General features: G+C 35.8%; 1 long non-coding RNA gene across 1 annotated transcript; it reads left to right on the top strand.

The window, feature by feature from the left end:
• The first annotated feature begins 262 nt into the window (after nt 1–262).
• On the top strand, nt 263–22,896 carry LOC149790702 (uncharacterized). Its single transcript, XR_016423888.1, has 2 exons — nt 263–363; nt 21,636–22,896. It is a non-coding gene; the product is annotated as an uncharacterized LOC149790702 (long non-coding RNA).
• The last annotated feature ends 1,563 nt before the right edge of the window (nt 22,897–24,459 follow it).

Below are 24,459 nucleotides of genomic sequence, written 5' to 3'. Positions count from 1 at the left end.
GGGTGGGGGGGAGGTCTCCTTGTTGCATATACACTTTGCAATATTTTTTATTATTTGTTTGCTCATTTTGACCATAAAATCATCCAATATTATTATTTATCCTTAGTTTTGCTTGCATTATAATATGTCAAATTTTGAAATATTATTATGATAATATTCTTCACAAACACATATAAAGAAAAGAAGATTAAGGGTGCGGTTGAGATGGGGTGGGGGGAAATATACACAAAATGTAAACCCGTCCCCGTCATTTCATTTACAGTTATTCAAAGTTCTAATCAGCTCCTCCTAATGTCCACAACGAGAAGAATGTAAGCAACATCGTACAGTCACTGTGCAGGCACGTAGGTTCAAGGAAGACAGGTAAGAGTCCCTATAAAATCTCAAAGTTTTACAGTCTGCAGCTTTTAATAAGAACGAAGTTATAATCATAGACAGTTCATAATATTTTATGATTGTAGGGCCACCCTAGTTTTCACTGCTAAATTTCAGTTAAACAAGAATTTACACTTAGTATCATACACGATTTTAGTTGTTTAGATTTTTTAGCCCGCGTTGAAATTTCAAGCTCAGACACGCCCACCGCGTTCACCACCTACCCATCCACTTACCTTAAAAAATATTCCTTACTATAAGTACATGTAGATTACATGAAAATTAAATCAGGTTTTTCCCATATTGGGACAAAAATGATAATCATTTCACATTTGACACACCGGGTGTCTATTTTATCGCGAAGTTTTGAATCCTCTTTAATCTTTCTATTTTGAAATCAAGATTATTTTGACTTCTGGCAGAGAAACTCAGTATTCCCCAATGCAAATGAAAATGACACTGTTTAAAACTAGGTAATAAAGACTCTCTCCCTCTCTCTCTCTCTCTATCTTTCTCTCTCTATCTTTCTCTCCCTCTCTCTCTCTCTCTCTCACACACACACACACACACACACTGACAGTCTCAACATGTGTGTGTGTGTGTGTGTGTGTGTGTGTGTGTGTGTGTGCTGTTTTGTATCGTAAAAGGAGAAGAACATTAACAGGTACAGGTCTTCGTTCTATATTGTACCTCTTATAATCTCAAATTACAAATGTATGGAATAAAATATGTTTAAAGTAAACTAATACTTATCATGAACTTTTGGACCGTTTATAATCTCATTTTGTCAACCTTACAGCTGATCTCTGTTTCCAGTTTAAAGTGTAATCTTGTTATTAGTACATTGAGAGTAAATAGGTCTACCATAACGATAAAACATCAATTCTTTTGTGTTTACCCGACAAAAAGAAACCTTGATTGAGCACGTTTTAATAGCAAATAGTGTTTACTTCTAAAATCAAACATATCAGTTTACAATAAAACCAGACGGTATTTTGATAGGCGTTCAGATGTAGACAATTACAATTTACTCGACAAATAACAACATAATTACACAACTTGCTGCAAAAATGGAAGAAGTGACATTTGGACCGACGTGTTGGCTTGATTCCAGCCTCCCAGGCAGATATTGGCAGGACATATGAACTTTATAAGTTAAACGTTATAATTCCATGTTGTTCATGGGGTTTTTTGTGTGTGTTCTTTTTTAAGTCTTGTTTTGTTTTGTTTTAAAGCAGATTTCTGTGAATATTTCTCTATGTTTGAGCTTCTCCGAAAAATAACTTGAGGTTAAATAAAAACAATAAAATCCCTGTTTTAGTCAAACTGATTATAAAGGCCATTCCGAGTCCAAGATATAGATGAAGATCTGTTCGTGTGTATATCCATAAAAATCGTCTAGTAACCAAGCATTTAATTCCTAGGGTGGGGTGGGGGCAAGTGATGTTTTTGGTAGAAAGAAACGTTTCAGTCCCTCAAATGGCTGGAATATATATATATATATATATATATATATATATATATATATATATATATATATATATATATATATATATATATATATATATATATATATTCTTGCTTTGATATAAGGAAGCCAGACTGAGACAAAATTACGTCCATTGTATTAGTTGATAAAAATTACCTTCACGTACAAGAAACAAATATAGAAAATCGCAGGCTACCCCAACCCCAATAAATGAAATGGTCAGTCCCTTAGGGAATACTTGAAGCAAATCAAACAGAACTCATGTCACCTGTGAAATTATTATAAAGTTGGTATCCAAGAAAATATTGTCTATTTAGAATTAGAAATGTATTTGATTTAATTTCCAATTGTATAATTCGGTTCTGCTAAGTTGGTGGTATTTTCTAGACATTACAATTATATTTTGGGGCTGGGTGGTGGTTTTACAAGAGAAAATTAGTTCATTTGTTATCGTTAAAATGTATAGATCGTACAACAAATAGTAAAACACGACCACCCGAGGAAAAAAAAAAACATCCCAAAGTTTTTACGTTTCAATAGTATTATCGAACATATCCAAACAGGAAGGGCATACATTGTCTCATACCGTCAATACTCGCATGATAAGTTGCTGGAATATACTTCATATACTGACAAAAAGACTGGATGTTGATGATAGAATCTACGGGACAAGCATTTACTCTATAATGCAAAAAAGGCTGGGTGATGATTGTGACGTCCTTTGGGCAAGTATGTGCACTATATAATGCTACAAGGACTGGCGGTTGACGGTAGAAAATACGGGGTAAGGATGTCGACTTATCATGCTAAAAAGACTATGTTGACTGTAGTATCTATAGGGCAAGAATGTAGACTGTATCATGCTAAAAGACTGGATGTTGATGGTAGTATTTATGGGGTAAGGATTAGACTGTATCATACTAAAAAGACTGGATGTTGACGGTAGAATCTATGGGGTAAGGATGTAGACTGTATCATGCTAAAATGACTGGATGTTGACGGTAGAATCTATGGGGTAAGGATGTAGACTATATCATGCTAAAAAGACTGGAAGTTGATGGTAGTACCTATGGGGTAATGATGTAGACTGTATCATGCTAAAATGACTGGATGTTGACGGTAAAATCTATGGGGTAAGGATGTAGATTGTATCATGCTAAAAAGGCTGGATGTTGACGGTAGAATCTATGGGGTAAGGATGTAGACTGTATCGTGCTAAAAAGACTGGATGTTGACATTAGAATCTGCGGGGTAAGTATGTAGACTATATCGTGCTAAAAAGGCTGGATGTTGACGGTAGAATCTATGGGGTAAGGATGTAGACATATCGTGCTAAAAAGACTGGATGATGACGGTAGAATCTATGGAGTAAGGGTGTAGACTGTGTCATGTTAAAAAGACTGGATGTCGACAGTATAATCTATGGGGTAAGGATGTAGACTGTATCATGCTAAAAAGACTGGATGTTGATGGTAGAATTTATGGAGTAAGGATGTTGACTGCATCATGCTAAAAAGACTTTTAATGCTGATGGTAGTATCAATCGGGTAAGGATGTAGACTGTATCATGCTAAAAAGACGGGATGTTGATAGCAGTACCTGTTTGGTAAGGATATAGACTTATCATGCTAAAAAGACTTAATGCTGATGGTAGTATCTATGGGGTAAGGATGTAGACTGTATCATGCTAAAAAGACTTAATGCTGATGGTAGTATCTATGGGGCAAGGATGTAGACTGTATCATGTTAAAAAGACTTAATGCTGATGGTAGTATCTATGGGGCAAGGATGTAGACTTATCATGTTAAAAAGACTTAATGCTGATGGTAGTATCTATGGGGCAAGGATGTAGACTGTATCATGTTAAAAAGACTTGATGCTGATGGTAGTATTTATGGGGCAAGGATGTAGACTGTATCATGCTAAAAAGACTTAATGCTGATGGTAGTATCTATGGGGTAAGGATATAGACTTATCATGCTAAAAAGACTTAATGCTGATGGTAGTATCTATGGGGTAAGGATATAGACTTATCATGCTAAAAAGACTTAATGCTGATGGTAGTATCTATGGGGCAAGGATGTAGACTGTATCATGTTAAAAAGACTTAATGCTGATGGTAGTATCTATGGGGCAAGGATGTAGACTTATCATGTTAAAAAGACTTAATGCTGATGGTAGTATCTATGGGGCAAGGATGTAGACTGTATCATGTTAAAAAGACTTGATGCTGATGGTAGTATTTATGGGGCAAGGATGTAGACTGTATCATGCTAAAAAGACTTAATGCTGATGGTAGTATCTATGGGGTAAGGATGTAGACTGTATCATGTTAAAAAGACTTAATGTTGATGGTATTATCTATGGGGTAAGGATGTAGACTGTATCATGCTAAAAAGACTTAATGTTGATGGTAGTATCTATGGGGTAAGGATGTAGACTGTATCATGCTAAAAAGACGGGATGTTGATAGCAGTACCTGTTTGGTAAGGATATAGACTTATCATGCTAAAAAGACTTAATGCTGATGGTAGTATCTATGGGGTAAGGATGTAGACTGTATCATGTTAAAAAGACTTGATGCTGATGGTAGTATTTATGGGGCAAGGATGTAGACTGTATCATGCTAAAAAGACTTAATGCTGATGGTAGTATCTATGGGGTAAGGATGTAGACTGTATCATGTTAAAAAGACTTAATGCTGATGGTATTATCTATGGGGTAAGGATGTAGACTGTATCATGTTAAAAAGACTTAATGCTGATGGTAGTATTTATGGGGTAAGGATGTAGACTGTATCATGCTATACGGACTGGCTTTTAATGGTAGAATATAGTGGGCAAGTATTTACATTATAAAATGCTACAAACTGTAAGTAGTTAATGGGGGCTATATAGCGTCAATGGAAAATACAATAGAGACCCCCTTGGGCCTGTGTAGAGTCAAGACTTTGCAGATCACCCAGAGCACGTTTAGCGTCAAAGGGAATTGAACATGGGGCAGATTTGTCCTATCTCTTCTTTTACTATGGGAATTTTGTTCAAGGAGGATTTTGTTCTGTTGGAGGGAGGTGTCTAAGTTATATATATCGCATTGTTGACCTCACCTAGGGGTATTTGCCAATATATGTAAGCACGGACACTTCCGGTATTTTATTCATCTTGAACGCCATTAAATTTCAGTAAATATACAGAGTTTATCATTAGCAAGGTTACTGCAGGAACACACATTCCCTTTTCTTCGTGTGCAAGCTCATTAAGTCATCGTGTGAAATCCCTTGCTTGGAATTTCGATTTTTATTCGACAATTACACTTTATTTTAATATCATTTTTATACATTATTTGTTAGATCCAAATGACCATAAAACCATCCAATCTTGTTTTCCATGGTCTTCTATACATATCATTAGTGATGCTTCTTTTATAATGTGCCAAAGTTTGAAACTAGTATTATTTTCAACATTTTTTTTTCATAAACCAGTATAAAGACTAGGAGATAAAAGGGTTCGGGGAGATAATAAAACGCCTCCCTATCTCCACAACGAGGGTGAATTTATGCGACATCGTAGAGCCACTATGAACGGACACAGCTATGGGAAAATTATGTCCACGTGAATTCCCACATGCTTTGCAGTCTGTAGCTTTTAAGAAGAACAGAGTTAGAACTTTAGCCAGTTCATTTTTTTTTTAAATTGCAGTCCCTCGCCTTCACCGGTGAATTTCCGATGACTTAAAATTTCTCTACATATAAAAAATAATTTTAGTAAACTTTAGTAACCCGGGTTTGAATTTCAATCTCAGACCCACCCACCCCATTTAACCCCTACCCCACCGATTACCATAATAAATATTTCTTATTGGTATTACATGTAAATTACATCAACGTTAAATCAGCGTGGTTCCCGTATTGACATAAATGATAAACATTTCACTTTCGAAGCACCGGGTGACTGTTTTCCCGCAGAAGTTATTGATCCTCTTTAATCCTTATTTTCTTAAAGCAAGATTATTTTGAATTTTGGCAAGGAATCTCTGTATTTACCAATACAAATGATAACGACACTTTAAAACTTGATTAAAAATACACACTCCTCTCTCTCTCTCTCTCTCTCTCTCTCTCAAACACACACACCCTCTCTGACAGTGATTTTTCCTACATGTTGTCAAATGCGATGAATAACTTTCCTCACCTGTTGATAAATTAGAAATGAAGTAAAAATTATGTGTTAAATACGAACTGTGAAAACGGTTCGTTGTTTGCATTTCATATTCTTCATTATACTGTTTGTGTAAAATTATCCGTTTCCTGGACAAATAGTAGCTGTTTACATCATCTACACCCACCCACCACCCACCCCGAATTTGATTTGCTTTATTATTTCACAGACAATTGCATACACATTTGAGCAGATGCTTTTTGACTCGGAAATCCATTTTCTTTAGAATTGCGCAGTTGAAATGGAATTACTTCCACTGGAATATGTATTGATAATGGGTCTTGCATTTATCTACAACAGATCGAGTTTAAAAGCATTTACAAGGAAGGACACGTTTGACTTTAATTTAAAATATTTTGTGTTATACAGTACAGTTGTTTGTCTTACTTTTTCTTTCATTATTGCTTCAGTAAAGGTTGATGTTGGTATTTAATTTCGTCATGAAAAGTAAATAAAATATATACAAAAATGAGCTGTTTCCTCATTAACAATAATAATTACTTGGCGTTTCTAGCTTTAGTTTTAGTTATGTAAAAGAACATTGTACATCCGATATTGTAATACTATCAAACAGTAATTAATAAGCATTTAGTGCAAGAACATCTCGCTTCATGAGGGTGGGGTTTAGATGGTAAAGGGGTAGGTCAAGGATTTGACTACATACTAATACGGTACGTTGCAGGGATATATCAGGTTAGTGTGACGATATAATAGTGACTTAACTAATTTCTTAGTCACTATTAGGATCTTTTGGATCGTCTAAACTCTCACTTTGTTAACGTTTTTTTATGTTAGTTTCAAATTTAAAGTGTTCTGTTGTTATCATTCACGTTAAAAGTAAACAGGTCTACCATAATGATAAATCATAATCTCTTTTGTGTTTACCTGACAAGAAGAAACCATGATTAAGCACGTTTTAATAACAAATGGTGTTAGCTTCTGAAATGAAACATAATAATCAAGCATAAAAGAAATCAAGACGGTATTTTGATCCGCGTTGGGAGTAGACAGCGGCAATTTTCTCGACAAACAGAGACATAATCGCCCGACTTGGCAACAGAATGGTTATACGTGCTGACTTGATCCTATCGATATTTGGTCATACGTGCTGGCTTAATCTAAGCGGTATTTGGTCATTCGTGCTGGCTTGATCCAAGCTGCTTTCACAGGACAAACGTTATAAAAGAAAAGTTATCATTTCAAGTTGTTGTTTTATTTTTGATTTTATTTAGGGATTGGTTTTAATTTATTTATTTTGTTCGGTTTTTTGGTTCTTTTTATCTTTTGTTTTGTATTTTTCTAAAGTAAAGTTCTGAGAATATTTCTCTGCTAATGTTTGAGCTTCTCTGAAAAATAATTGGAGTTTGAACAAATGTCCCGATATATTGTCACGCTGAAGTGAAAGTCCCTCCGAGTTAAAGATGTAGATAAAATCTTTTTTGTGTATGTCCACAAAGATTTATTAGTGTCCGAGCATTTAATTGCTGGCGGGAGTAGGGGACTGGTATGCATTTTTTGAGCAAAGGTTTCAGGTCATCAAATGGCTGGAAAATATATCCTTGCTTTGACCTAGAGGATCTAACAAGAAAAAGACTATTTGGTCCATTGCATTAGTTGACAAAAAGTTATGGTAAGGGGAGGTTGGAACATTGGAACCTTTTTTGTTGGGGGAGGGGTGCAGTTTCAGGCCCTCAAATGGCTGGAACATGCAATCTTTCTTTGATCCAAAGAAGCAAACAAGAAAAACACTATTAGTCCCATTGCATTAGTTGACCAAAAGAAAGTCTTGAGGTAAAATATCCCGTCTAGAATAAAGATCATCTCGCCACCCCACCCCCCAAAAAATATGAAATGGTCGGTGCCTTATGGAAAAGAAGAAATGATTACTCGGGGTTCAGATAATTCAGAGTTCATGTCACCTGTGCAATAATTGTTAAATTTGTATCGTTGGGATTATTGACAATGTAGAATTTCAGATGTATTTGATTTCATTTGCAGTTATCTAATTCCTTTATACTAATTTAGGGTATTTTCTAGACATTACAAATAACACTAAAAGTGGAATCGAACAAAGTAAATACTGTTACCCTAAAACCAGTAAAATAGATTAGGTCGCCATGACGTTGTAAGTTCCATTAAGTGTATTTGTTGTATTCCACTATCACTCTTGCATCCGGCTTTTGCATCCTAGCGAAAATGAAGTCATTCAATTCATCTAGGATTGTAACGAAGCTTGCCAGACTGCATGTTACTAATGCAATTTTTATTGTTTCTACATATTCTATAATGAAAAATTTCGAGTTGTTTTCCATTTACATTTCGTCTTTGTGATATGTAAACTTCTTATTCGTCACTAAGGAAATTATATCCAGTCATATACTTTGAGGGAATGTACACTATATAATGCTAAGAAGACTGGACGTTGATCGTAGAATCTACTGGACAAGTATGTACACTATATAAATGTAACGGTGCAAAATGTTGTGGAATATTTCACAGTGCATTTTGTCGGGGTCGGAGTGACACGTAAACATTAAGTTTGACCTATAGGATAGATTCGTCTTAAATTTTCGACTGCGGGGAATGGAATCTGCTCTGTTTGGAGTATAGCTGCATTTTTGTTAGTGTGCGTTCGATAACGGCCAGAAACATGGAAGATTTCAATGTGAACGTAAGATCAATAGCGGGAAATGACACGAGTTGAGTCAAACCAGGGAAAATATTAAGAAAATGTGGGCTATTTGAAACAGGTGTCATAAAATGATATTTTCCAGAATAGTTATGAATAAAAAGGGACAAGAGATGATTAATTTGACTTCTGTGGGAGTGATAAAGACTTTTGGCGGGTAAAGACGTAACCTTGATTGGCTAATCTAAACGGGGGGGGGGGGTGTTCGCAGACGGAATTCGGGTCTTTAAGGTAATCCCCCTCGGGATATCAGCCAGTCCGAGATTTCCTGCCGAAAGGGAAAGCTAGTTCCAAAATCAGTAGAGAGTACTCTTCTCGTTAAATAAATCGTCCAGGACAAGCGGGTTTCGAAATTTGGGACCTGGATCCAGAAAAAAACGGAATTTTCTGATGATAAGTATGCGAGGGCTCGGGAAGACACAACGGTATTGTTTCGATTGCATACAATGTATGTTCATTGATGTAAGTTTGTGATTATTTGTTGAATTTATCCATTTTAATTTGTACTTCAATTTTTCTTTAGTTCAGAAGTTAATTGCTTTCACGCATTTTGTCTCAAATGTTATATTACTCAATTATTATATGAATGAGTTCAGATTTGGTTGTTTTGCATGTAGTATGTAGTGTAAGATTTCATGTATTTCTGCTGACATAAATTGTGCGAATATTTATGTTATCTGTCTTAAATAATTTGTATCTTTTATGCTAAGGATTGAGTTTTCTATATCTGGAAATGTTTGTCAATGAATCGCTAATTAGCAAAGTAACGTAGTTAAGACAAGGAATGAAATAAATTAATTAGTGTGTAATCAAATTGTTAATTCTCTTCGACTAAGAATCAAGGAACGTCTGCAAACTCCTATAGTTCAGCTGTAAATGTATAGCCTCAGCGGGGCAGTAATAGTATCTGAGAGGTGTATGTCTCGGTCTCATCTGGAATGCAAAAGCAGCTAGACAAGACATAAATTCACGTTAATAGGGCTGTGAATGTGTATTAGGTGCGAAATGACCATAGCTAGTTCTATCGAGTGTCGATAGACGATACCAGACGCAGAAGGAGCAGGAATGTTTGTTGATCCTAAGAAAACGACAAAATCCTGACACGTATTTAGGCTGGTATTTTGTATATGTATTTTAAGGAAAATAGGTCCATACCTGTATTGCACAGTGGGTAAAAGGGCACAGTCTGCAACCAATAGTATTGATGACCCGAAGAGGAGAGAGAGAAAGATAGAGAGAGAGATAGGCCGACCTATCACCAACAGTGATTTGAAAAAGACCGGAACCACCAAGTGACATGCCGGCAATTTGAATTCGACCAATCACTTGATTATATGAGGAAATTTATTCTGTCAGTATAACATAACGGCTTATAGCATAACGCATACTGAAATTGGCATAACTTTTGTAACTATATTTCTAAGAGAAAGCGAATCTTTCAAATGTCATGTCGATTTAATTTTGTTTAAGTAGTTGATTAAATTGTTGTATTTCGCACACGGGGCTCGTGTTATTCTTTTAAGTATCTCTGCTCAGATCACTATTATTCCACCCATAAATTTCATATTTTGTTGTTTTATTTACTCAGTTCGGGCAACAACACTGTGGTCGATCATGTCCTGTATAACGATAACCTAAAACCATAAGGAGTTGTGGATATCACACATCTTCACCACCTCTTGAGAATAATGTTAAGAAGAATGGATGGAATGTATGTTACATAATGTTTCAAAAATTGGATGTTGATGGTAGAATCTGCGTGCCAAGCCTATAGACTATATAATGCTGAAACGGGACTGATGTTGATGGTAGAATCTACTGAGCAAATATGTACATTATATAATGCTAAAAAGACCAGCTGTTAATGGTAGAATCTACTGGGCAAATTAATCAACATTCATTATTTAAATATGGATACGCCTATGTATTGGGGCCCCGAGTGGCCGAGTGGTCTAAAGCGCTCTCCGTTACGGATCACTGCCATCTCACCTCTGTCTGCGTGGGTTCGAGTCCAAGGCTCGGCTAACGTTGGTACGTGGGAAAGCCTGCCGGTAGCTTCTCGTGGGTCGGTGGTTCTTCCCTGGGTTTTCCAGGGTTCTTCCTCCACCAGTTATACTGGCCGCCATGTATAGCCTATTCTGTGCTGAAAAATGGCGTTAAACCCTAGAAAAACAACAACAACAACAAAAAAAAAAGCCTATGTATTGACCTTCGTCAAAGAAATCATGCTACATAATTTTAAACAACCCGGTGGAATCTGTTAATTGTATAGATTTTAAGTCTCATTTCAACATACCTCAACATTTTATTAGGACAGAATTTTTTAGTACAAGTAACAAGATTGAAATTTTCTCTAAATTGTATTAAAAGTAAGTTGATAAATTATATTGAAAGTAAATTTCTATTAAAATATATTGGGATTGAATCCATTTATTTCGGTATTACAATTATATACTACTTAATACAGATTGCGCCCTTATGATCAAGTACGAACCGTCTATACATACATTTCCCATGTATCCTAAAGTCGGCACTCAAAAAGACTACATGTAAAGTACCGCATTGCGGAAACCTAGAAAAATCATAAGCTGTTACTAATCGCGCTGACGTTGTAGAATTGTCTGTCTAATGACGTACATAGATCTAGACGATAATCTGTAAGAGACTACGAAGCCTTACTTTGAGATTCTGGCCATGGCAAAGAGCTAGGAGCGCGCCATATTTGGCGTTGTCTTAAGAAACTGGTATATAAAGCCCCAGCCACGGGCTGACACTAGTTTTGCTAGCCAGAAAACTCAAATGGCTTTTGTCTTTACAGGTAAGATTATGATCTAAGTACAACTTTTCATAGTATAAGACTTTTTAGTGTTATAAGAATTTTTAGTGTTAAGATGTTAACCTAACATCAATATGTTTAAACATTAGTTTATTTTAATATTTCTTTACTATTATTTAGCATAATGTATTAGAAAGTTTAATGGTTTGAAGAAGTTATAATTGCTTATAATTATATTATTGATTATAGTAAAAGCAACGTTCGCTACCAACTCATGCTAAGTAATAGTTAATTTAGAAATAAAATACTCTTTAAATAATAGAGTTTAATATGTTGACTTTTTAGAATAAATTCAGTAAAATATATTTCAATTACGATACTAGTCTGAAATATTGAACTTTAGATTATTTTACTATCGTGAATTTATTAGATATTTAATTATCTGTATTACATTCTAAACGGCAGTTATTATACAAGTATGGTGTTGGCAAATGAAAGAATATCGTAGTTTTATATGTATTTCTTATATCCGAAAATTGAGCTTGTTGTAGTTTGGTATTGAAATGTAAGTTTATTTCAATAAAGTTTGGCTAGCCAGAAAACTCAAGTGGCTTTTGTCTTTACAGCTCGATCCCGAGTACTCTCGCATGCCCTAAACATGTAGCTGTATTTACAACATCAACAAGTGACACCTCTTTCAAGAGAATTGAACTTCCTTTCTTTTCTCTCTCTCTCTCTCTCTCTCTCTCTCTCTCTCTCTCTCTCTCTCTCTCTCTTTGGAAACAGATTGCCTTAGAGTTTACGAAACAAATCTTCACATAAAAGCTGGTGAAGAATTCTCTTCGTAAAAATTGTATTGCATGGCTTATAAGGTTTTATCTCATGTAAGATGTTGCTCGCATACGCATATGACGGAGACCAGTAGACTTCGAACACCCCTATAAACCAATGAGTAAGTTCTTTGTGTTAGTGACCTACTGGATTTAAAATCCAACATTTATTTGTAATTTTGACATATTAGTAAATTACGCAAATATTACCTGGGAGTCTGCTATGTAATTTTTTTTTAAAAAAAAGCAAGAAATGCACAATATAATCATACAGAACTAGATTCCTTGTAATAATATATCATATTATATGTATTTAGAATAAATCATGCGCAATACTTCTTTCTTATGGCCGATGGCCTTTACATAGTTTTGCCTTGACTTTGCAAACTCATAATATCAAGATTTAATTAATCTGCCTTACTCCCTTTCTGAATGACTGAATTAAAAGTGTTCCTGTTTGTTGTTTTTTGTCTATATTTTTATAGTCTTGTTTGTAACTACGTACCCCTGGAAGGAGATTGAGATGAAATTAAATCATTGAGAGAGAGAGAGAGCATAATTATAACAGTATAACCAAACAGGTGTGTTATAAATTTATCCAACCAGCAATCTAATATTGCCGCTAGTATACGTGTCAATGTATAAACGTACCCAAATCCCTTTAAAAGAGCTTTTGATAGGCTGAGTTCGCTAAATGTTTTTACGTAACCCTGTGGTCAGATAAACTGGAGATTACTGTGTCACTTGATGGTGGAAATGTTTCTTTGCGCATGTCTCCTGTGACAAATGGGCTATAACAGGAACTGTCAAGAGCTACTGTTGCTAGTTTTAATTTATTTTCTTGCATCAAATCAAACAACAGAAAGGCGCATATTGGAAATAAGCATTAAAGACTTAAGAGTTCCTCCCATTATTTGCTCAGGATGATTGTCCCTGATACGGAACACAGTGCATCCATTTGATACTGAGTACGACACATAATGACACTATATATGTATAAGCACGGTATTCATAATCGTACTTCAATTCAGAATCAGCTGTTTCGCCCTTGTGATGACCTGTCTAATAACCTGTGTTTTATTTATCAAATAAGGTGTATGACCTAAGGACAATCCAATGTTTTTCGGCACATCTGTTAAACGAAATTTAAGTGCCTGGCGCAAAATATGATCGCTGCTTTAGCGAATCATTTGTATATATCAAAATCCTTCGCACCCTACTGTGGTCCGAAATGAAAAACAAGAAACAGAAAGAAATAAACAGTTTAGAAACTTGAAAAACAAACAAACAAACACATATTACGTAGGCCAGGGTCAAAGAAAATGTGTTGACCCTGTGTGTGTGTGTGTGTGGCATTTGGATTTTTAACGTAGGTCTAACAATTTTTCAATCATATCGCTACGGTGTCTGAATTGTGTCAGTTTATAGTAACGTCTAGCAATGGGATATCATGCCGCAGACACATAGCATTATGTACCACCGAGTCACATTATCCTGGCACAGGCCGTCCAGTCTTAACATTAACCTCTTAATGCTGAGCGCATAGCGAGGCAGCTGTTAGTACCATTTTGGTATGACTCGGCCGGGATTCGAACCCCAGCAAATCTTCATTATTGTTATATATATATTTGATTTAATTTAATTGTTTGTCTGTTGTTTTTTTTAATATTTTATTCCATTACACGTTATTGTAATGTAATATTGTTTATTGAACTTTTTTTTATAAAGAATTACGTTCAGCTCTGTTTGACCTGATATTTTTAAATTTTCATTGGTAAACACCTAATAATAGAAACACTGTATCTAGTTTCTGACTTGATTCAGAACCAATGAGTTTTAATAAACAACTTTTTAAAATTATTTTTGTATTCTTTCTCAGAGTAAGAACTATTAAGTTAAGTCAATGCCATACCTGGACGACGTGATAATTATCATGTAACAAACTTCCATTTCTAGAAGGTTGACCTCCATCCGGGAATCTGTTTTGCGTCTTAGTTAGAATTATTACTGATGTATTGAGAAAAAATTGTATGTCGTGCCTTAACACTTGAGACGTCAAGTTGCTTTTTTTGTGTGTGTCCAGTTTGGCTAATTATTTTATTTTCTTATTTTGAATTCAAGTGATTCTTTCCCATGGAAATACTAGTGCTCTAAATTAATTCTTGGACAAGGAGAATCGAAATTTATACACAATTCAAAACTGGAATAATATTTTCAGTGATTTTACAAGATACTGTTCACACTGCAGCAATTTGCTGACTATTAATAACAGCATCCTCTTCCATTTTGGATTTCATCGGGATTCCAACTCTATTTTGTAATTCTCGGAATATTTTTGGATTTGATTCGTAAAACCGTAAGTTCTTTTTTTTCTCATTTTTTACTTGATATTCATGGGAAATAAAGTATTTGTTAAATTTAAACAAAGCTTGTTGTCTTCACTTTGTTCCTGTTACGTAACATTATTCTCTCGAAAAGCGCATAAGCTACCATAACGATTGGTTTGGTCTGGTATTTTACGGTATAGCAACACAAGTAGGTTGTTGTTGTAGGGTTTAACACCATTTTTCAGCAGAATATAGGCTATATATGGCGGCCAGTATACATGATGGAGGAAGAACCCGGGAAAACCCCAGAGAGAACCAACAATCCGCGAGACTTTCTCACATGACAACATTGGCCGAACCCGAGACTCGAACCCACGCAGACAGAGGTGAGATGGCAAAGATATGTAACGGTAAGCGCTTTAGACAGCTCTCACACTCGGGGCCCCCACTTGTGGCGAGATAATTGGCGTAAAGTGCCATACCACAGAATCAGACCTAGGCTGGTCTGGAGGTAAGATTCAAACTAATACCCTTTCGGTCGTGAGTCCGGCACGTTAACCACTGGGCCATCATGGCTCCCTTTAACGATTGGTCTAGAGTACCGATACCATATGTTTAACATACAGTCTCATGTTCTCATCTAATTATTTTACGAGTTAAGGAGCCAGTCTGTTTGGTGCAATATCAAATACCCTATGCAAGAGAATAAATGTCACCAACTGGCAGAAAATGATTAATGGCATTTCAATCGTACATTTATTTCTTTCTGTGAAAGCCATAGTTTCGGACAAATTACAACCAGTAGTGGGTTTGAACCTAAAACCATTTCCATTTTATAGCTGTCGGTGTATAGGAACTCATAGGATGCGATTTAAACTGGGCCGGAGTTTTCGAGGTAAAGAAAATTTCTGGAATGCATTTCATTTTTCTTTCGATTAAAAACTTTAATCTTGTATATAGTTTTGTCAATCTTACCACAAAATAATATTACTTATACAAAATATTAACATTACAGTCTTTGGGAATTGAATTAGTGTGATCTGTCCACACGCTATTATGACATGTTCTACATTTTAATCAAAGATTTCATGAAGATGAGAAATTATTAACCTCAAAGAAGCGAGCAGAAAGTAAGTTTCATATTAAAGGTATACCTAAATGCGAAATACAGTAAAAGGGAATCTTGAAGTTATAGTTAACATGCACTGAAAAGACTTGACCATATTCATTAAGTTGGATACGAGTATTTAATACTCCTCCCCCACTCCCCCGAATGCGACCGTTATGGAAACAGTAGAGCGCCATTTTGTAAGCAGCCCGATACGCAAGCGCAGTAGAGGAACTGTGCATAATATGATAGTACCAGTCAAAGTTGCTTCTTGATTTGCAAAAATGGTTTTAAAAAGTTTGTATATTTCAATTCAGTATAACTGACGACCACTAGCACATATTTTCGTTTCATTAAAAAAATTCTCATTCTTTTTTGTTGAGCACTGACTTAAGTATCATATTCTTGCCACAAAAAGACAATTAATGCATTTCGTAATCATTTTCGTACAATAGCTATGGCCACAAAACGACAGTTACTGTATTTCGTAATCATTTTCGTACAATAGTTATGGCCACAAAAAGACAGCTATTGTATTTCGTAATCATTTCGTACAATAGCTATGGCCACAAAAAGACAGTTATTGTATTTCGTAATCATTTCGTACAAATAGCTTTGGCCACAACAAGACAGTTATTGTATTTCTTAATCATTCTTTTTTTCTTTCTTTCTTTCCTTCTTTCTTTCTTTCTTTCTTTCTTTCTTTCTTTCTTTCTTTCTTTCTGTCTTTTATCTTCTTCTTCTTCTTCAAAACAGTCTTAAATTTTCAAAAGTCAAAATAATTGTTGCGCCAAATTAAGCTGTTATAAATGTCGTATTCCCCTCCCTGGTCTGGGATGCGGGAGTTCGTGGGTTCGATCCCCGGCCGAGTCATACCAAAGACTTACAAAAATGGTACTAACAGCTGCCTCGCTTGGCGCTCAGCATTAAGAGGTTAGTGTTAGAACTGGTCGGCCTGGTGTCATGATAATGTGACTCGGTGGGACATCATGCTACATGTCTGCGGCATGATGCCCCAGTGCTAGACATCACTATAAACTGTCACACTGTAAATATCGTAGCGATATGACTGAAAAATTGTTAAGCTATGTTAAAATCCAAATCTCACACACACACACACACACACACCTCCCTGCTCCCCCCATCATAGTCTATTCTATTATGTCTTTATCTGGTGCTGTTTTCACAACACCTGGGAATAATTATGGCGAATTATTTCAGACGACTTAAAGATAACATACGATAATGTCGTATGTTCAAAACCATCAGTTTAACGGAACAGTGTCAATCATGTGTTCCTGCAAATAAATACTTGTATTTCTGAATCCACACACACACATACACACTATACACACAGAACTGACTTCCGGTATCCATTCTTTATATATGCGGACCGAATAGTGGAGAACTCGCCTTGGGAGAAGACGCCCAATGGAGAACTCATCCCAGGTGTCAGGAGAAGTCGCCCCATGGTGGTCGGAGAAGTCACCTGGAAAAGTCACCCCAAAGATCATAGATACTACTTCTGAGATGTCGCAACATTGTGGTTACCACTTTATTTTTTGTTGTTTCTCCTCAATTAATAACTTATTAAATTTACAAAATGTTCAGTTTTCCATTTGGTCAACTCCGCTTCTGTACATAACGAACTAAAAATGTCTTCTGCCCCTTTCTGATCTACTCTTCCAGTCATGAGATGCATTATTTTATTTGGACAATAGAACGGATGTAAGCATGATGTGACGTTTCGAGTTTTATTGATGAAAGGGTTCCGATCTAATAATCAAAGCCATCCTGAAATGATTTTATTCCAAGAGGTAAAGGTTAAATTCCATTAAAAATAATGGCATTCATTGAAAATAAATAGTTTAAAAAAACGGTTACAATGAAGGGTCTGTTTTTGATGGATGGAGACAGCACTCATGAGGTAATTGGGGAAACTATAAAATAATGTGATATATGATGTAACAAACGGGGCTGCATGAATTTCTTACCATCTTGGACACCACATGGATGATTATATCATCTCGTGTTTGGTAACTTTGAGACAAAAAAGTCTGATATAACGCCTGACAATGGTGACAGTTGTAATCAGCATCAACAACAGCAAACAGAGATTCCGCAATGACCGGTAATAATACAGGTGTAGTCCGATATACACAGGGCCTAAGTAAACACTTGCAATGGGAAAAGTGTTGGGGTGGGGTGGGGTATATTTGACTTTCAGTGCGAATTTTTATCAGGATGAATTATAATCTCAGTTAGGTAATTAAATCATTCAAGATGCGACTTCTCCAACCATTTGGGGCGACTTCACCACCCACCCTAAGGCGAATTCTCCATGGGGCGACTTCTCCATGCGGCGAGTTCTCAATGTACCCTGCAGACCATATAACGGTTTTTTTTTTTTGTTTTTTTTTTACAATGTCTCTCTATCTGTGTATGAGGGAAAACTTGGAGCCTAACGGTTCAGACTTCTTCCGCATGCAAATTTAACGCTTGCACAAATGGCCGTTAGTCTTTGACTATGAATTTATAAATTACTTAAAGTGTTTATGGGACACAAGAACAAAAATAAAACATTCAAATATGTAGTATTTCTTTTTTGGGGTGGGGTGTGTGTGTATGCAGGAGGTAACGCCATATCATTTTGAATATGGATGTTCAGCCTAGAGCGCCCCCCTCCCCCGCCAATGATCTGTACACGTGGACATACAGCAACGGTTGAAACATTTTCCTTTAGAATGTACAAAACATACAGCCGTAAGACATCATCTTCTTTTCATATTATCATAATGACTTTCAATTAAGACATCCTTATTCGGCAGTTCTAGTAAAATTATTACGCAAGTATTTTTGGTACTGCAAACCTTACGAAAATTATTAAAACATTTTTCAGACTAATACATGGATCACATCAACAACCAGCTTCCATTATTATATAGCTCTCTGCAGTAACTACATATACATCATTAAGTATATATAAATGTAATATTTATCTGTGTTATTCAACGACCTACATTAAGTCAGTAAGCAGAAGTTTATAGTTCAAGTTTTCTTGTTTTAGGGCTAAAATTTTGTGCACAGTTTTCAACTTGATGGTTAAAATTTAATTGTTTTAGAGAAGATATTTTTGTGTTAAGTTCTCAGCTTTTTATTCAGTCCATAGATGTTGATTGTTACAATTTTATTGCGATGGGGTTGATATTTTGAATGAAGTTTTCAGCTTTGTGTTGAATCCACGGACATTGTTAAAATTTCATTGTTATGGAGTATATATATTGTCTAAAGTTTTCAGAGTGATGGTTAAAACTTCATTGTTATAGCGCAGACACGTTGTATAGAGCTTTTTATTGATCCACGGATACTGCATTATCACGTGATGCTGATTCAGCTAAAATAAAATCCGACCATGTACCATAGTACATTTAAATTGATATACAATCTATATATTCCTGTAATAATCAGTAAAATAGATACCGATATGCCTAATTCAATATGACCGTACAGAAATAATTGATATGTAAATATATCCTCATCACAGCAGATGTGCAAGGTCCATAATCCCGTGTCACGGCTTAATTGGAGTCACATAGCCTCTTCATGGTAATAAACCCAAAATTCCTAATTACTGATTTTTCATGCACTGAGAATCAAACATAAGGACTAAATTGTGTACCTAGAATTTATTGCAACGACACCTGCGGATGTACTCCCAGGCTTATCAAATACACACATCATCGGGTGGAACGTTTCTAGATACTCGTACAAAAGACCCCCTTCACCCCTCCCCATCTCACCAGCCCCGGTATTCATGTACGTTTACAACTCTGGGTCTACGCAATTAGCAAATTGGAGAGCGTTGTAGACTGTGAAATGCGCTGTATTGCATGGGATGACTGTGCTTTCATGTCCCCTGTCTCGGTCATGCTTGAAGCCTGATATTCGATCTACAGAGATTTTGGTCTATATTAGCTATAGCTGTCATTTTTCCTAAACGGATAACATATATATCATACTGTGTCGTTAAAAGGATTATACACATTGGCATTGTCGAACAAATTAAAGGCATGCAGTTTGTTGGCTCGGATATACAGGAAAATCCTTGAATCGATTGACTTCATCGTACTAGGTTTCAAGCAAATGCTATCAAAGAAATAAATTATGACTTTAACTTGTTTAGGTTTTAAATTTGCCTTTTTGCTGAACAAATAATGTTTGACATATTGAATTCCTTTTTTTACGAACTAGCCTATATGGTTAGGTTTAATTTGTTGAACTTATTTTTAGAAACGTTATTTTGAAAACGTTACTTATGTCACTGGACCTTTGATCAAGAGCATCAACAAGTAAAACCCTCATCTCCATACCTCTGTTTAAAAAATAAAATAAATTTATAAAGAAAGAAAAGCAGATGTTGCGCCATGGTTTGTGCTCCAGACTTACGAACCAAATGGTGCGGGTTTGGAGCCTACCATCGGATCAATACGCTTACGTAACCGCGGTTTGGTTTTAAGGCAAAGAACTTTGTTCCAATTGCATCGGCACTCATTAACCTACTAGTACTAGCCTTAGTCCACGGTATTTCATGTGGCATCGTAAGTCATTACTTGGGTAAGCGAATAAATGTTCCAATATTGTACATTGTCTTCAAAGCTGGCAATTAATCTATAATGCCACCCTCCATGACTGCATACATTTTGTAAAAATTTGGAACAATCTCTTCTTTTATACCATTTTTCCAGTTAATCAATCGTACCTGATTAAACCTTTTAAATCGCTAAAAATCTATACTGTCAAAGTTTAAATCATGGTATAGGTTAAATGTTTTAAACAATTACAATTATGACCTGTAAATTGAAATTTATAAATACCGTATTGTCCTGCATATAAACACCTTTCTACCGTGTGTTACTACGCATAAAAGTATTTTTGCCGTATGGACATGCGCGTACAGAATATTGTTACGCCACTGAACTCCATATACAAACTTTGCTACAGTATTGACCCGTGTACGTACCTTACTGCAAACAGTGCAGACTTTATGGACTCAGGTCACGAATAATTTTCCCGTATAGTCCTTACATTTGTTTCTCAGTGCTGAACTTTCCAGTGAGTCCAAATCAAAATAAATGCTAAGTTAATCTACAATATCTTGAATGATGATCTCACGGTGAAGTTCGTTGTCATACGTTAACCGGCATTTTTTTTTTGTAGAAGCTGGACTGTATACAAAACAGTGTAGGTAACAGATTTCACTTCCGGAACAGCGTCATTTCCTCACTACTCGCTGTGCATTGTCTCCAAAATACACACATACAACCACACCAAAATATAAAGGAAAAACAGTTTCCTTTAAATCAATACCAAGAATGCATAAATCTAACAAATGCATCATATACAGAGTCAGAGACTAAGATATGCTCTAAAAATAGACTGTGACCACATTCGTGGGTACAAAACCGAAAGTAATAATTGGGGCCTGAATCCATATGGTCCTGGTGATGGCAATGATCCACAGGGTCCGTAGAGGTCCGTTGATTTTATGATCTGTTAGTTATTTTATTTTATGAGTTTTCAAATTTATTGATTTATGGATCAAGTAGTAATAGAGTTTATCGGTGTGATGGGTCCATTACATTCAGGAATAAAACGTTTCCAGAAGGAAAGTTACAGAAAAAAAACTTATCGCATGCAACATTGTACAAGACACTGAAACCTCACCCACGCAGTACATGTAATACGTTCTGATATAATGATTTTTCTATGTAGATTTAGGTATTTAAACAATTTTACGCATTTGTTTTGCCGTTTTTTGTTTCAGTTACACCAACCACCGACCATGTCCCAGCTGTGGAAAAACTGAGCATGTGGCAAATGGTTGCTTGAATCCAGCCTCTACTAGACAACGAGCTGCTTCAGACGTAGAGAAAAACAGTTCAAATTAATACCATCCAAAGCATAATCTAGACATACAGTTGAATGAAAACCTAACGATATAATAATGCCCTACAGAAAAGAACAAAGGAATAGAAAAGTATTGAACTAGAAATAAATACATGGAGTTGGAGAAGACATTTTTCAAAATGGAATGACGCGGACGGGGCGCACGAGAGAAGACAAGGGCGAATTAACTACCCCGCCCAATCAAAATGAAAAGGAAACAAAGAAGTACAAACAAAAACAATACCAAACAAAAAAAAAAAAAACAAACAGGAAAATGACGAAAAGAATACATATATAAATAAATGGAAAGATAGATCAAAAGCAATCATCAGAGTCCAACTTTCATGATGTTAGGGCTGCACAAGAGATATATTGTCAACTTATAACAGATTTGATCTATAAAAAGTCTAGAATATAATGTACTGCAAATGATAAACGCTTTGTAAGAAAAGGGGTATTTATACCCAAAAAATGGGTCTTACTTGCAGAGATGTTACTGTGACAGAACAGTCAAATATATAGAAACACGTACGGACAGAAAAACAGGGCTGAATATACGGATGTAAATGGAGCGAAAAGCAAAACGATGGGCATACATACATGCGTGCGTGCGTGCGTACATGCATGCATGCATGCATACATACACACATACATACATACATACATACATATGTAGATGAATGGATGGATGGAGGGATATAGATAGGTAGATAGATACACACACACACACACACACACACACACACATATGTATATATATATATTTAGAGATTGAGAGACAGACAGACAGACAGACAGACAGATAAATAAACTCTGATTCGCATTTCACTTCGAAAACGGCGACTTTGGTTCATGATAATATATTGTATTTTAGACTGTTCAGACAGCTGTGTAGGTCCTTCAGCTACACCAATAAGAATGAAGGCGTTAACTGTTTTCAAACAGCTTCAAAAGAACTAAACTAGAGTGTACGGATAACAATATTCACGATTTTAAGTTGCAACCAAACCATATTGAAAATGTTGACAACAATTACTGATTTGTTATGCCGTTGATATATGTAAACAACAAGGACATACCTTCATCTTAAAGGTAACATACATTTTCAAAATGAATTAATAAATGTGTATTCATATTCAGTGATTATATTTCATACATACATTCAATACCTGTCCCTATGTGAATAGTCCATTTGTTCCATGCCGCAAACTCATCAATTGCACCGTGAATCATTTTAATGCCATAATATTTCTTTAAACATGGAATAAAGCTTAAAGAATGTTCGTCCATCAAATTCGTACTCTTGTTCGCGTTTTGTTAATTCTTCACTAACGCAGGTGTAATACAAAGACCATTTTACCAAATGAAGATTATAAATTATATACCCAATGATCAGTTAAAAGCAAATAGCTCCATGCAGAGTGTTAGTTTTTGTTTACCTGTCAATACGAATTTTCTTACCTCAGTATTCGTTCGTTTAAATTTGCCATAAAACGTGCTATTGTTATTAATTGGCTATTGTATAGGAATTAGCAGGTATATTTGTAAATCCAGTCGCCCACTAAAAATCAGTTTCATTATTTAAATCAGCGGGTAAATGTTTTTGACAATTGTCTCAGGTAAACAGGTGAAATATTTATAATATTTTTTTTCGTTATTTCCAAATCGTAAAATCATCCTGAACACAACATAGAAAATACTTAATTACGATGTCATATATGCATGAAACATCCATAAACTATATCCATTACAACATATCTCTCTCTCTCTCTCTCTCTCTCTCTCTCTCTCTCTCTGGTAGAATTTAAAGAGCAGAATTGTATCTTCTCGTTGTGTTCAGATGTGTACTGAATTAATTCATCCTCGATCAAATATCAAACAAATCGGGGAATTATCGAATTCTTAAGGCTGGCGATAAAAACTATTTTCTTGTTATAGTTGTTGTAAAACCCATTGTCTAACATACACGGTTTCATAGAAACTCAGCACTGTACGTTTGGATTTGCTGGTTTAACGCCATTTTTCAGCACATGATAGGCTTATACATGGCGGCCAAGATATTTGGTGGAGGATGAATTTGGGAAAACCTCGGGAACCAACCACCGACCCGCGTGACCCTACTGGAAAGCTTTTTCACATATCCACCTTGGCCGAACCGAATCTCGAAACCACGCGGACAGAGGTGAGAAGTCAGTGATATATAAAAGAGAGCGCCACAGATCACTAGGCCACCAGGGGCCTCATCTCAGATTGTACAAACAACAGAACTTTCTTTACTGACATAATAAATTGTCAATAATGTGAACAAGTTAGACTGGTAATATCAGACAAAAAAATAAATAAAAGTAAAACAAATTTTCAATACCACAATGGATTTGTAGGCATATTTGTATATAAATACCACAATGGATGTGTTGGTAGTGTGTTTTGGGTTCAACGCCATTTTGAAGCACATGATAAGCTATACATGGGGGCCAGTATATTTGGTCAAGGAAGAAGCCGGGAAAACTCCGGGAAGAACCACTGACCCATGGGAAGCTACTGGCAAGCTTTCTCTCATACCGACGCTAGCCGAGCCGGAGACATGAACCCACGCGGACAGAAGTTAGATGTCAGTGATATGTACAGGCCAGCATCGTAAGCCACAGTTTTTGTCAGTTAATCTTGTAAATTATTTCCTGACTTATCAGTGATTCAGCACG

The sequence above is a fragment of the Sinohyriopsis cumingii genome, chromosome 10 (genome assembly GCF_028554795.1).
Source record: "Sinohyriopsis cumingii isolate HCF-2022 chromosome 10, ASM2855479v2, whole genome shotgun sequence".
NCBI lineage: Eukaryota > Metazoa > Mollusca > Bivalvia > Unionida > Unionidae > Sinohyriopsis > Sinohyriopsis cumingii.
This window is presented reverse-complemented; position numbering and strand designations above follow the sequence as displayed.